Source organism: Anabrus simplex, chromosome 2 (assembly GCF_040414725.1).
Source record: "Anabrus simplex isolate iqAnaSimp1 chromosome 2, ASM4041472v1, whole genome shotgun sequence".
NCBI classification, from domain to species: Eukaryota; Metazoa; Arthropoda; class Insecta; order Orthoptera; family Tettigoniidae; genus Anabrus; species Anabrus simplex.
The window spans coordinates 337,318,977-337,334,338 of NC_090266.1; the positions used below are offsets into that span (position 1 = coordinate 337,318,977).

The following is a 15,362-nucleotide window of genomic DNA, read 5'->3' on the forward strand; positions in this document are numbered from 1 at the left end:
TGATTTAGAGAAGTGGTCTTTTTTATTTAGATTGCATTTACTAATTTATTTTTGTAATGTGCTTGTCCTGAATGCTATTTTAAAACCTTGCTTTTTGAATACGTTAGCTATTTTCTATGTGTATTCACAAAATTAAGAACTTCATTTTTGTAATTTTTGGCTATTTCAAAAACAACAAAAAATAAAAAGCCTAAACAAACCCTCGCATATCAATCAATCAATCAATCAATCAATCAATCATTCAATACTGATCTGTATTTAGGGCAGTTGCCCAGGTGGCAGATTCCCTATCTGTTGTTTTTCTAGCTTTTTCTTAAATTATTTCAAAGGAATTGGAAATTTATTGAACATCTCCCTTGATGAGTTATTCCAATCCCTAACTCCCCTTCCTATAAATGATATTTGCCCCAATTTGTCCTCTTGAATTCCAACTTTATCTTCATATTGTGATCTTTCCTACTTTTAAAGATGCCACTCAAACTTATTTGTCTACGTCTACTAATGTCATTCCATGTCATCTCTCCGCTGACAGCTCGGAACATACCACTTATTACAGGTCATTATCCTCATGTTTGTTCCGTATTGAATGATGTTGATCACAGCAATTATAATAAGTATTTCTTATCCACCTATGCAATACAAATCACCTTTATTGGTGTTTACATTTTTAAACAATTAATTCTTCTAAGGGGCATGTTTTGCTCTTATAAAGAGTATCTTCAGCTATTAATTTAAATCTTAAAATGATGTTCGTGAACAGTTGTAAACATATTAAAAAGACAATAGTCAAAATTAAAATTACAGTAGTCTAAAAATCTAATTACATCACATCTAAAAAACAACTTTAAAACACTTCAAAAACGTGATAATATGAACATTTAAAATTATCACAATGTCCATTCAAAACCTTGTGTCTGAAACTATTATTGAATCTTCATCTTAAAAACAGTAGTAAATGTTATTCTATAAAAACCGCACCAAGGTGAACATCATTCTTACGGAAAAACGAAAATTAAAATGCAACTTATGTGACGTAGTATTTCCAGAATGTAAGTTAAAAATAAAGTGCCCACAAGCTAAATTGTGAAAACACAATGATACATATTGCTTTAAACATAACAGGCAGGACATAGAATGAATGCAGGAGTAAAATGTGGGCTCTAGTTGAAAATAATGTTTAACCCATTCCATTTTGGGCCTTAATTTCTCTAACAAATGTTCTGGACTGGGCATTTTTAAAGATATTTAAAACATAATATCTCTGTACCTGTAGGAGATATTTGCAAGATTATTTTTTCTTTGTGCTTGTTTGAGCATGTAGTTTTGAAAAACGCTGTTTGTATTCTGTCGGCTATCACTTGAGATTTTAAAATTGTTAATATATTATACTTTTTTCGCGAATGGAAAAAATGTTTGACGGATAACTAAGCAAGTACAGTTTTCTGAAATACTGTTATATTTACCCTATTTTGGTAATATAAAATGTGCATTGCATTTCAAAACGAGTATGATTTAAAAATAATAATTTTTCAATAATAATAGTAATAATTACAATCATGAAAATAGGAGCTCTCATAAAATTTTATTTTAATCGATAAATTTTGTCAAAATTTACTCAAATGTAAAAATATTGTTCCATTTACCACAAAAGACTTCTGAGAAAGAGAAAATACAGTCTTCTAAACAGACAACTTTACTAATATGTAGACAATCTTACGTGTTCACACGCAAATTTGAAATACGCGGGAACATGCGCTAGGCCGCAAAACGAACTCCAATCATAATGAAATGTAAGAAGTTGTTTCGAATTCATACGTCAGTAATATGTTCATTTGCGCATACACTTATAATATATCATAAAATATCGAAAATATCACTTTCGTCAAGCGCATGTTTGCAGCGAGAAGCCATGTCTTAGAGCTCACTGAGTGACAACATCTACTGATGCATGTTGATCGAAAATATTGTAAATTCTCTGACTTAGACATATAATACTGCCATCTGATTAAATACTCTTGTAACTAATACATGAAGAAACATGATGTAACCACCAGAACGCGTGCATAGTTCGTTCTCGATTTATAGTGAATTGTCAAAGCTTATTACGGGCTATGCTCGCAGCGCGGCCTGATCGTAATTTCAGCCGCTGCGAGCTATGCTCACAGTTAGACCGGAAAGAGTTAACTTATTTACAAATGTAGGTCGTAAGCATGCGTCATGTTACGCAAATTTGCTAGGTATAGAAGGTCATACTGCCTGCTGTCATTTCTTGATGGATACAGTACTTTCGCATCCATCTCTTGGCACAGGCCAGAGTAAAATGTAGCTTCCACCGAAGTCCCAGTCAACATCCTTGGCTGTGACAATATGGAAGTTACTGGGGAATGGGTAGTGCTGAGTAATGACATTCGAAGCATGACTGCTGCATCTGAGTGTTATGAAAGGTGCTGCTCATAGGGTCAGTTGTGCTGCAATAGTACTTTCTGACCCAGTGAGGAAAACCTGGCAAACTACCTCACTCCTCATCTTGCCTAGTATGCCTCATTTTGGTGCTGCATTGGTTTTTGGGGTTTCCTTATAACCGCATAACCTTTGGTGGTGCTATTTGAGGATCCAACCAGCCTCTGGGCTGATGACCTAACAGACAGCCAGAAGGTCATACTTGACCTCCGACCAATTTTGTACAGATAGTGGAATCTGTAAAGAAGAAAGGGGGAAATTTAATATTATGAGTGTGTGTGACTTTCCTAACTGATCACATTTAAAAGGAAACTTACTTGTTAATATTGAGATGATAGGTATCTCCTGCTGATTTGGAGTTGCTAACTTGTCTGCCAGTTCAGCTCCTAGTATTGTATTTGTGTGATAGAGATGGTGGAGAACCTAGAGTGGGAGAGGGGATGGGCGGATATTTCTGCATCATTGCGGTATAGGAGGGGCTCTTTTACGAATGACAGGAGTTTGTTTAACGTTTGGAGAGGGGATAAAAGGTAATGGTGAATCTGGCAGGGGAGAGGAGATAGGCAGACCCTTATACGTCATTGGCGGTATAGGCGGGGCATTCTTGCGAGTGACGGGAGCGTGTTATTATATTTTGTCATAATATTAAATTTTGCCTGCTGCCATTTGTTGATGGATACAGTACTTTTGTATCCATCCCTTGGCACAGGCCAGAGTAAAGTGTAGCTTTCACCGAAGTCCCTGTCTCATCCATGGCTGTGACAATATGGAAGCTGCTGCGGTATGGGTGGTCCTGAGTAATGACATTCGGAACGCGACTAGTGCATCTGAGTGTTATGAAAGGTGTTGCTCATAGGATCAGTCATGCTGCAATAGCACTTTCTGACCCAGTGAGGAAAGCAATGGCAAAACTACCTCACTGCTCGTCTTGCCTAGTACGCCTTATTTTAGTGCTGCCATTGGTTTTTGCGGTTTCCTTATAACCACATAATCTTTGGTGGTGCTATTTGAGGATCCAACCAGCCTCTGGGCTGATGACCTAACAGACACAATATTAAATTTCCCCCTTTCTTCTTTACAGATACCACTATCTGTACAAAATTGGTCGGAGGTCAAGTACGACGTTCTATACCTCGCAAATTTGTGCAACATGACGCATGCTTACGACCTACATTTGTAAACAAGTTAAACATTATTTTCAACTAGAGCCCACATTTGACTCCTGCATTTGTTCCATGTCCTGCCTGTTATGTTTAAAGCAATATGGATTGTTGCCGAGGTTTGGTGGACCAGCAGAGGCGAAAGAAGGTGCCGGAGTGAATGGGTCTAAGTACAAAATCAAAGTTAATTTAAAACTTTAACAAAGGTTATATTTTTTTGAATTTCAACACTCAACAACAACAACAAAACTTTAACAACTTTTCACTAGGTGAGATAACAGTAACATACCAGGTACAATGACAAAGTTTATACAAGGCAAGTACATCCAAAATTTAGTGACAGTTTGGTAATCCGGGCTTCCAGCCCCTCGCTTTACATTTCCTGAGCTCTCAGCTCAACCTTACAAAAGATTACTATTTTACACAAGGGCAGAAAACCCCTAGTCCCTGGAGCACTTGCTCCCAACTTCAAATATTAAGCCTCCCAGAGGCACAGTTACCACACTTGAAAAGAGCTGATACGCTCTCAGTTTTTCAAGCCTATTCAAGGCAATATCAGACTTTACAATTACTTGCCATCAAGGCACAACTTACAAAAATGAAACCGGGGTATCTTGTACCCAACCTACTGGGCCTTAGCAGAAAAAGAACAGGTTAAGTAAATGGCCCGAAACACCAAATTGAATGGAGGCTTGTACTTGCACTGCTAAATATGCATTCTTAAAACCTAAAAGGCACTAGGCCGATGAAACAGGGGCTATTTCCAAACTATGGAGGTGACTCGTATAAGAATAATTTAAGACATAAAAAGGAAGAAAACCAGTTAACAAAACGTAGTCACCTCAAACCAATATGAAGGGGAGCTCGAGAGGGTAAATCACTCTCTATCCTCGAATTACGGTTACAGATTTTATGAAATTTTCACATTAGCCAGCAGAACTTACATTTTAGAAAAGTAAGCAAAGCAAAGTCACCTCCGTACAGGCCATGAAGGCCCTTGGAGGAGTGGAAGGTAAAGGCTGCCACCATTGTTAACCTCGGCACGTGATGGGGTAGAGTGGCTAGCTCTATGCCTGGCCGCCTTTGCCCCCAGGAATTAACCTGGTACTCATTTTTGGGGTAGGCTGAGTGAACCTCAGGGCCATATGCACCTCCGGAAGTGGAAATCTCGTTTCTTAAATTTTACGACTTCCTGACGGGGATTCGAGTCCACGTCCTTCCGGGTGAACCGAGCATGTCTTTACCACCTCGCCCAGGCAGCCCCTTTTTAGAGAAGTAGGTTACATATTAAAGTTTTGGACCTATCCCTCGGGTTAAACTGCGGAGCTAGCAAGAAATAAAGATTTTAAACGGCCATTACCTTGCTGAAGAACTGCTGCCTGATGAAAGAGGCACCTCCCGCCTCCTGCTTCACATACACACACTTAGATGTTGATCAAATGGGCAAGAGACGTGAAAATCTGCAGTTTATAAACTCTCGGCGAAGGTTTGAGACCTTTCATGAATAATCAAGCTACACCCTCTCAATTTTATTGGACCATACAAAATTTACACTCAAAGTTGAAGAAGAAATCCAGGATTCGTCGGGAATTAATTACAAAAATTAGCGATTGGCTGGATTCAAAACTGGCGGAATGAAAAGATAAATATTACCAACCGACAAATGAATGAACGAAATTTAGTAAAGAAAAAACTTATAAATACAAAATTTCTTCAAGAAAAGTTCCTTCACTTCGCACCAGGGTGTATGATGATAGTTTTTTAGCAGTGACATCTATGAGAGAATGTCCACACTTCTTGATCAATGGAAAACAAAAGTTGAAATTCACAGAGTCCTGGAAACTCCACAATCACAAAATTAAGGTAGTGACATCTTCTGAGTAAAAGTTTAAGGAGGTCTGGTTCCATGTTCAGTGTTTCTCCTGTAGAGGAGTTCTAATTGGCGCAAGGTTTAAATGTGCAGCGTAGAGGTGTACCTCCCGGTATATGAATCATTGTGTTTTCACAATTTAGCTTGTGGGCACTTTATTTTAACTTACATTCTGGAAATACTATGTCACATAAGTTGCATTTTAATTTTCGTTTTTCCGTAAGAATGATGTTCACCTTGGTGCGGTTTTTATAGAATAACATTTACTACTGTTTTTAAGATGAAGATTCAATAATAGTTTCAGACACAAGGTTTTGAATGGACATTGTGATAATTTTAAATGTTCATATTATCACGTTTTTGAAGTGTTTTAGAGTTGTTTTTTAGATGTGATGTAATTAGATTTTTAGACTATTGTAATTTTAATTTTGACAGTTGTCTTTTTAATATGTTTACAACTGTTCACGAACATCATTTTAAGATTTAAATTAATAGCTGAAGATGCTCTTTATAAGAACGAAACATGTCCCTTAGAAGAATTAATTGTATAAAAATGGAAATACCAATAAAGGTAATTTGTATTGAGTAGTTGGATAAGAAATACTTATTATAATTGCTGTGACATACCACTTAGTCGAGCAGCTCGTCTTCTTTCTCCCAGTTCTTCCCAGCCCAAACTTTGCAACATATTTGTAACGCTACTCTTTTGTTGGAAATCACCCAGAACAAATCGAGCTGCTTTTCTTTGGATTTTTTCCAGTTCTCGAATCAAGTAATCCTAGTGAAGGTCCCATACAATGGAACCATACTCTATTTGGGGTCTTACCAGAGACTTATTTGCCCTCTCCTTTACATCATTAATACAACCCCTAAACACCCTCATAACCGTGTGCAGAGATCTGTACCCTTTATTTACAATCCCGTCTATGATTACCCCAATAAAGATCTTTCCTTATATTAACACCTAGATACTTACAATGATCCCCAAAAGGAGCTTTCACCCCATCAACGCAGTAATTAAAAACTGAGAGGACTTTTCCTATTTGTGAAACTCGCAACCTGAATTTAAACCCGGTTTATCAACATACCATTGCCCACCGTCCATCTCACAACACTATCGAGGTCACCCTGCAATCGCTCACGATCTCGTAACTTATATGTTACTCTGTACAGAATAACATCATCTGCAAACAGCCTTATCTCTGATTCCACTTCTTTACACCTATCATTGATATATAAAAGAAAACATAAAGGTCCAATAATACTGCCTTGAGGAATTCCCCACTTAATTATTACAGGGTCAGATAAAGCTTTGCCTATTCTAATTCGCTGAGATCTATTTTCTAGAAATATAGCAACACCTTCAGTCACTCTTTTGTCTAGTCCAATTGCAGTCATTTTTGCCAGTAGTCTCCCATGATCCATCCTATCAAATGCTTTAGACAGGTCAATCGCAATACAGTCCATTTGACCTCCTGAATCCAAGATATCTACTATATCTTGCTGGAATTCCACAAGTTGAGCTTCAGTGGAATAACCTTTCCTAAAACCGAACTGCCTTCTATCAAAACAGTTATTAATTTCACAAACACCGGGCGAGTTGGCCGTGCGCATAGAGGCGCGCGGCTGTGAGCTTGCATCCGGGAGATAGTAGGTTCGAATCCCACTATCGGCAGCCCTGAAAATGGTTTTCCGTGGTTTCCCATTTTCACACCAGGCAAATGCTGGGGCTGTACCTTAATTAAGGCCACGGCCGCTTCCTTCCAACTCCTAGGCCTTTCCTATCCCATCGTCGCCATAAGACCTATCTGTGTCAGTGCGACGTAAAGCCCGTAGCTATTACCCTTTCCTTTATACACAGGGGCTCTTTCAACCAAACAATAATCAAATAAGTACTTCAGATATGGTACTATATCCCAACCCATTGTCTTTAGTATATCCCCAGAAATCTGATCAATTCCAGCCGCTTTTCTAGTTTTCAACTTTTGTATCTTATTGTAAATGTCATTGTTATCATACGTAAATTTTATTACTTCATTGGCCTTAGTCTCTTCCTCTATCTCGACATTATCCTTGTAACCAACAATCTTTACATACTGCTGACTGAATACTTCTGCCTTTTGAAGATCCTCACATACACACTCCCCTTGTTCATTAATTATTCCTGGAATGTCCTTCTTGGAACCTGTTTCTGACTTAAAATACCTATACATACCCTTCCATTTTTCACTAAAATTTGTATGACTGCCAATTATGCTTGCCATCATGTTATCCTTAGCTGCCTTCTTTGCTAGATTCAATTTTCTAGTAAGTTCCTTCAATTTCTCCTTACTTCCACAGCCATTTCTAACTCTATTTCTTTCCAGTCTGCACCTCCTTCTTAGTCTCTTTATTTCTCTATTATAATAAGGTGGGACTTTACCATTCCTTACCACCCTTAAAGGTACAAACCTGTTTTCGCATTCCTCAACAATTTCTTTAAACCCATCCCAGAGTCTGTTTACATTTTTATTTACCGTTTTCCACCGATCATAGTTACTTTTTAGAAACTGCCTCATACCTGCTTTATCAGCCATATGGTACTGCCTAACAGTCCTACTTTTAAGACCTTCCTTTCTATCACATTTATTTTTAACTACCACAAAAACAGCTTCATGATCACTAATACCATCTATTACTTCAGTTTCCCTATAGAGCTCATCTGGTTTTATCAGCACCACATCCAAAATATTTTTCCCTCTGGTTGGTTCCATCACTTTCTGAATCAGCTGTCCTTCCCATATTAACTTATTTGCCATTTGTTGGTCATGCTTCCTGTCGTTCGCATTTCCTTCCCAATTGACATTTGGTAAATTCAGATCCCCTGCTATGATCCCATTCCTTTCCATATCGTTTCCCTCATAGCTGATTATCTTATCAAATAATTCTGAATCTGTGTCAGCGCTACCCGTTCCTGGTCTGTACACTCCAAAGACATCAAGTTGCCAATTATCTTTAAAAATGAGCCTTACACCTAGAATTTCATGTTTTTCATCTTTAACTTTTTCGTAGCTTACAAATTCATCTTTCACCAGAGTGAATTTTCCCCCTCCCACCATTCCTATCCTATCTCTACGATACTCTCTCCAGTTCCGTGAGAAAATTTCAGCATCCATTATATCATTTCTCAGCCATGATTCAACTCCTATTACAACATCTGGTAAATATGTATCTATTGAATTACTTAATTCTATTCCTTACTTGCAATAGTTCTACAGTTGTGCACTAACATTTTAATGTCATCCCTACTAGATTTCCATTTCACTGTTCCCTTATCACCGCTCCCTTGACCACCCCGTTTTCCTGATTGTACCTCCCTATAACCCTTCTAAACAAATTTCCTAACTTATATGTACCACTGCGGTTTAAGTGAAGGCCATCTGAGCGCAGATCCTTATCTCCTCCCCACCCATTAGGATCTAGAAATTTCGCTCCCAGTTTCCCACATACCCACTCCATAGTCTCATTTAAATCCCCAATCACCTTCCAGTCAGTATCCCTCCTATACAGAATTCCACTGATGACAATCTCCGCTTCCTTAAACTTCACCCATGCTGCATTTACCAGATCCCACACATCCCTAACTATGTTGGTACTTATATCAGCTTGCCTTACGTTGTTGGTATCAACGTGAAACACCACCACCTTCTCCTTCCCCTCCTCCCTCTCTTCTACTTTCCTCAACATCTCCCTCAACCTAATTCCTGGATAACACTCTACCCTGGTTCCCTTTCCTCCACACACTTTCCCCACATGTCTAACGATGGAATCCCCCATGACCAGAGCCTCAACCCTACCCACCTCATTTGATCCTCTCCCCTGCTGGTCAGCCCTATCTTTCCTGATAGCTGCAGAAGCTAATTCCTCCTCCCTTTTCTCCTTCCCATGACCCTGTTCCACCTGTCTTTTCCTATCCTCTACTCTATATTTCCCTTTCCTACCTTTTCCCTTTCTCCTACTTCGATACATCTTAGCAACAGTTCCTAATTCCTCATCTTCCCTGTGTTGCTTTACCTGTAGTGGCTCGTACTGATTTTGCACAGACACCTGTCCTGAATTCTGATCCTGAATAGAGCCCTTAGCCTGCAATCTCCTTCCCCTTGGAACATTAGACCACCTGTCTTATACAACTCCCCCCTTTCCTTCCTCTCCCTCTTGTACACCTACTGTAACCTGTACATTGTTTGAGGGAGGCCTATCTTCCTTCCTGTCTTCTGTGAGAATCCTAATTATCTCCCTCAAACTCTCAAACTCCTCTCTCATACCTCTCAATGCCTCGCCACATCCACAGTCCCTACACTTGCACTCCTTAGCCATTCTTTATGGGAAAAAAAATCAAAATAAAGGGAAAAATAAAATAACTTATGTGCAAAAAAATGAACGGAAGGATATATTGTCTGGGATAGTACTCAAAGATCACATGACAATAAGGTAATTGATATACGACTACACTACAATACTACTTAGTCGAACTCTATTTTTATCCTACAACATCCTAACAGGATAAAAACTGCTGTTAATGACTGAATACTGAAAGGAATATACAAGAATTACACAAATCTGAACTGCAATTAAGCCTATCCTAATTACAACAACAGAATTTTAGTAAGAGAGTTTCTACGGATACCTCTACTATACCGGTACTACACAAATATTTTACAATAATAAAATAAGCACGCCAAATTCTAATAAGGTATTACTCGTATATTACTGTACAGTACACTACAATAACTTTAAACTACGTTCCGACGTATCCTAATTACAATACCGGTACCGTATGTCACTAGTAAGCACAAACAAAAATGAAAATTGCAAGGTTGAAATTTGCAAGAACTACTGTACTCAAAGATTACGAACAAAGCTAAATGCTTAGACAGGTTATTATTAGTACTATGCTCTAATAGGTTCACATGAAAGATACACACGAATATAGCAGGCAAGATACGGTACTATCTAAGTATACTGTATTTACACTACTATTCTCAGCTGACATGTGGTTATATGAATTTTTACCGCTGGTGGATTACTATTACTTTCCCTACTACGCAGGACAGAGAATAAAAGTGTCCTTAAATGCTGAAAAATAAGAGGTTGTCTACAATAATTTCTGTCAAAACTACGCTGGGGGCTTGAACTGCAATATTATTGGGATATAGGAATTTGATTATTAACTTTTACTCGGTGAATAAACGAAGGTGGAAGGTACAAAGTATGTAGGGAACTAAGACTAGAAATTATCAGAATATATTAATCAGGTGATATAGTATTTATTTACACAACTACCATGTGCATGTAGCAACAATTGTCAACAATTCTAATAGAATCGTCAACAATCAAAAAACTGTTAGGTACCGTAATTATCCAGTGAAATTACCGTGTATTCTCTTTAACTTCTTTTTAAATCGAAGTTTACAGGCGAATCATGTTATTTACTTTAATAAATTATTACTTTCATGATAGTTTGAACGGATATCTGTACGAAATATTGGAAAAGTTGTGGTGGAATTTACAATGAGTTACAACTCCTTATGATAATCTGCCTTTGTAAGTATTATACCAACGAACCTACAGATATTTAAAAATATTGTTTTAAAAGTTAATATTATTATCTAAAGTATTTCCTAAACCTAAAATTCAAACAAAGTACACCTAGCTAGCGTACTTAACCTAGAAAACTTAATCTACTGAACATCAAATGTATTACTTGTTATAAAATTCAAATAAATATCACTACTCCCAATTTCTACCATCAAGCACTTAACACCAATATATAAATAGCACTAAATGGAACACACATATAAAATTTAAACAATTTCAATAGGTTTTAACTACTTTATCACTACAATAATGCAAGAGCTCTCTCAACAGCCAACTGTTCACAAGCGCATCCAACAATGTCCTCAGAATATGATACAATTTTAACTCCACTTCATTAAATTATATAATTAAGAAATGGACATGTTTTAACCAATTTTATTCACAGTACGGCATAATTGGATTATTTATAACTGACCCACCTCAAAGTGGAAGATGATCTATTATTTAAAAAATTTTAAAATACATGAACACTGCAAGTGAAGGGAATTATAGACATGAAATATTACTATTTTTAATATGTCATCATGCACATTTTATTATTAATACCAAAAATCATAATAAGTCATCTTAGAATAAGTAATGTATTAAATTGGTGTATTTGTTGTTTTATGCTTTTTATGTTCTTCAGCTGAAGATGACCTCTAGGAGATTGAAACTGGAACTGTATTAATGTATTTTTAATGTGCATGTATACATTAAAAGATATTAAGTATTAATTAGATGGGAAATCTCAGTTTATAATTGCAACTGTTATACCATCAATTCGGATGTATAATGAAATTAATAACTTAGATGTTAAATATTCAAAGCACATACCACATTTGTCCAGTGCTTTTACAAACTGCTTAATGATCCCAAGTTTGATATGCAAGAGGGAAGTAGTATTTTTTAGGATAACCAGACTAGCATGAATTTCATTTTCCTCTCCAAGAGTTAAACTTTCCATCTTAGGCCACTTTGTCATTGCCCTGTGTTTATCTCTACTTCTGCTATCCCATTGAGACAAAAAGGTAAGAAATTTTGTATAACCTGCTTGCTGGGCTAGCAAGATAGTGATTACCTGTAGATAATATTGTTAGTGTAAAAATGTTGAATTACTTAAGGTACGTGTGAATTTGTATATGACGGAGTTGTAATGTTAAGCAAGTTTTACGTTTGCTTCATTATTATATTACCGTAAGCAACAGTTGCCACCGGTATATTTCCCAATTGTGATGTATATGTTAATAATAATAATAATAATAATAATAATAATAATAATAATAATAATAACCGCTGATGTTCCTGGTAGTTCATTTTTCTAGAATCAACTGAAAATTTTCGTAAGTTTCTTTGAGGAATCAAAGGAAATTGGGTTCTACTATGAAGTGACAAGGCTTTCAGGCTTCTCTTCAATGCATAGATAAATAAATGCCAGTCATTACTATAATAATTTTCACCACCAAACTGAAGAATTAAACCTGATATATCACAGCAATAAACTACCTGATTTTCCATTTTGAAAACTTAACAGAATTCTTCCTTTCGGTTCCTGTACCAACTAAAGACCACTCCTGGTGCCAGCATTTTATTTTCCTTCAATCTCGATCTTGTAATCTCACTCTTTTCCTTGGTAAGATGTAAGTTATACACAAAATCGTTCAGCTCTGCCCGAGTAAAAAGCTGTGGTTTGTCTCCTGAAGTGGGTGGGGAGAAATCCTCATCCACTTCAAAACGTTCTGTAAACTCAGATGAACTTGATTGCTCCACATCATCTAGTTGCTTTTGTGGCACTGGAAAGGGAATATCTGGACTGTGTCGCACAGGCCTAATAGTTGATTCTAAGCCTTTGGGATATTTTATTTTTGATTTATTAATTTTGTTGTACCTGATATATTGCACAGACAGAAATAGCAATCATATTTTGGTTCATGCCTAATTGTGGGAATTCCAAACTGCATAGATTTCTGTTTTCCACTAAACCACTGTCTTAGTCCTTCAAAATATGTTTACATATAGTATGCAGCACACACTGTTTGTCGTGATCTCCAAGCTTAACTTTGAAATTCGCAAGGTGCACATTCTTAATAAAGGTGTAATAATATGTTTCTGCCTCCATAACAACTATGGATCACATATATAACAGAAATTATGTGGGTTGTTCCCACACTGCCTTCCTGGTGCTGCAGAGATTGAAGCCATATTATATTAACATATCACTATACTTAACACTAAGGAACACTAAAAAAATCAGATAATATTAAACTCTGACAACACTGAGAAAAGAAATCCAACTAAAAGACTATGGTGGTACTACACTAAGATACATTTATCCAAGAACTGTGTATATCCTGTCTCTCCTCAACTTTTTTTTAATGAGCTAACATGTTTTGGCATTCTTCCCTTCAGTGTTATCAGTGCTGACAGATTTATTACTTCCCTTCACTGTGTTGGTCTTGTGTTGTCAAATCACCTTATCCCCCAAGAATTTCAAACATATGGTTGGCCAAAGATACAGAACTGAGGGTGATACGGGTGTTTCGATTCACGAAAATATTCTCTGCATAGGTAAGCTTTTTCTATTTGTTATTATGTAATACACTCTAAAGTTTGCAAAGCATTCAATAAATCCAATTGAGTTTGTAATTTATTTTCACCTGGGGGGTGCTAGGGGTGTCTTACCCCTAATTTTTTCCAGATAGTAAGTCATAATACCCTTATGTATTCTGCCAATAGTTCTGACTGGCAATTTTTTTTTTGATGCAACAAAATTATCTTCATATTTCTGTAAATTTGCATAATATAAGAATTTTAGAATATTGTTTTTGTTGATATCTTGTAAATGGTACATTATAAAGCATTCCTGTTTTTTCATTGAATTATACACACTAATATTAGCGTTGATCACGTATCTTGATGCTGGGCAAAAAATTTTGAAACATGATCAAATGTTTTCAAATTTCCAAAAATTTACATTAAATCTTGAACATAGATATGTATAAAATATATTTAATTATACAAAATCTGTACCTGTTATGGTGAAATTGTTGTAGTTTTCCATATAAACCACCTATTGTCACCAAAACTGGGAAATTACTGCAGGCTAGTGTTATTGTTCCAGAATTAACAATTCCATATTCTCTTTAGAATAAAAAAAAACAAAAGATGTCTCTTAAAGCAATCATAACCTTTGCTCTGTAGGCCTATAACAAAGGTGGGCCTGGTAAGAAGAATGATGGGTTAGTATGAGCAGACTACTTTGCAGATATCAGTATTCATATGAAAACCTGTATGCTGAGATTGCATACTTGACCTACATGGTTGCCACATACTGTAGAAATTGTATTACCTTTTTTTTTATCCTATTTGTTTTATGTCGCAACTACACAGACAGGCCTTGTGGTGATGATGGGATAGGAAAGGCTAGGACTGGGAAGGAAGCAACTGTGGCCTTAGTTAATTTGTAGTCCCAGCATTTGCCTGTTGTGAAAATGGGAAACCACAGGAAACCATCTTCAAGGCTGCTGACAGTGGGGCTCGAACCAACTATCACCTGAATGGCAGCTCACAGCTACGTGTCCCAAACCACGTAGCCAGCTTGTTTGGTAATTGTATTACTGTACTTTAAAATCAGTTTACTCATTAGTAGTCTTTCTCATTTGATGAATATTTCCTGATAATTATTATTATTATTATTATTATTATTATGATTATTATTATTATTGTTATTATTGTTATTATTATTATTATTATTATTATTATTATTATTATTATTATTATTATTATTATTATTATTATTATTATTATTATTTACTTAATTCTACTATTGGATAAAAACTGTATTTAAATGCCTTTCACTCTCCTTGTGGATTCTAGATGTATGCTCTGTTTTCCTCACATGTAAACATAGAATCTAAGCTTTCCCTACATGGGGAACATTGGTATTCACTGTTCTTGTGCTCTTAACGGAAACAAAATAATGATTAATTAAGTATCAGAAATACATAACTAAGCACTGGCTAACAATACCTAATCAGTATTATACAACAAAAACATAATTTAAAAAAACATAATTAACTTTTGTAGTCCTTATGAGAAAAGCCTCCGTGGCTCAGACGGCAGCGCGTCGGCCTCTCACCGCTGGATACCGTGGTTCAAATCCCGGTCACTCCATGTGAGATTTGTGCTGGACAAAGCGGAGGCGGGACAGGTTTTTCTCCGGGTACTTCGGTTTTCCCTGTCATCTTTCATTCCAG

The 15,362-nt window shown here is 36.5% G+C and overlaps 1 protein-coding gene across 1 annotated transcript in view; it reads left to right on the plus strand.

Moving 5' to 3' along the window:
- The window catches only part of LOC136862808 (ERI1 exoribonuclease 3), a 208,644-nt gene that overhangs the window by 121,005 nt on the left and 72,277 nt on the right, over window positions 1-15,362 (plus strand). The gene's annotated exons all lie outside the window — the stretch shown is intronic.